Source organism: Malurus melanocephalus, unplaced genomic scaffold (genome assembly GCF_030028575.1).
Source record: "Malurus melanocephalus ecotype Western Australia unplaced genomic scaffold, MMel_1.1 scaffold_2948, whole genome shotgun sequence".
Lineage (NCBI taxonomy): Eukaryota > Metazoa > Chordata > Aves > Passeriformes > Maluridae > Malurus > Malurus melanocephalus.
The window spans coordinates 7,068-7,880 of NW_026626180.1; the positions used below are offsets into that span (position 1 = coordinate 7,068).

Consider the following 813-nt stretch of genomic DNA (forward strand, 5'->3'; position numbering starts at 1 on the left):
GGGGCTCTGAGGGCCCGGCCAGAACTGCGGCGGGACCCTCGGGGGCTTTCAAAACCCCACCGGGACACTCAAAACCCGCATGGGAGCGCCATGGAACGCTCCGGGAGGAATCCTGAGCACTCCCCGAAGCCGCGGGGCTCTGAGAGTCTCTGAGGGGGCTGTGAGGAGCTGTGAGAGGCTGTGAGGGGCTGTGAGGGGCGCTGAGGGGCTGTGAGGGCGGCTGAGGGGCTCTGAGTGGGCTCTGAGGGGCTGTGAGGGCTCTGAGGGGCTGTGAGGGGCACTGAGGGGCTGTGAGGGGGCTCTGAGGGGTTCGGGGGCTCCGGGCGAGGCCGCGGCGCGGGAGCCGCCCCCCTCAGCGCGGCGGGGCGGAGCGATCCGCGGGCCTCTCCCGCGCCCCGCCCGCCGTCCGGGCCGCTCCCCGCGGCCGCCGAGCGGGCTCTCCCCCCCTCCCCACGCCCGTTCCGCCCGTTCCCCGCCGGTTCCCCCCTCAGGCCCGGCCCGGCCCCCCTCACCCATCGCCGGCCGCCGCTCCGCCTGCGCCGGCCACAATATGGCGGGCGGGGCGCGACGGCRGCCGGCGCGGGCCAAACCTCCCGCGGAGCGCGAACGCGCCGTAACCACGCCCATTACATTAACCACGCCCCCTTCATGACCACGCCCCCCAACCATGCCCATCCCATTCCCAAAGAGGTTTTGGGATTTTTTTGGGGATTTTTTTTGGGATTATTTTGGGATTTTTTTGGGGAATCATCCCTTTTATTCCATCTCTGGCACAGCGGAAGATTATAGGGATTTTTTTTTTGATTTTTTAGG

The 813-nt window shown here is 68.2% G+C and overlaps 1 protein-coding gene across 1 annotated transcript in view; it reads right to left on the bottom strand.

Moving 5' to 3' along the window:
* Positions 1-584, bottom strand: part of LOC130587983 (transmembrane protein 39B-like) — a gene marked incomplete at its 3' end in the record, with an annotated part of 7,646 nt that extends 7,062 nt beyond the window's left edge. The window contains 1 exon segment of the mRNA XM_057388942.1: positions 513-584.
* Positions 585-813: the final 229 nt, after the last annotated feature.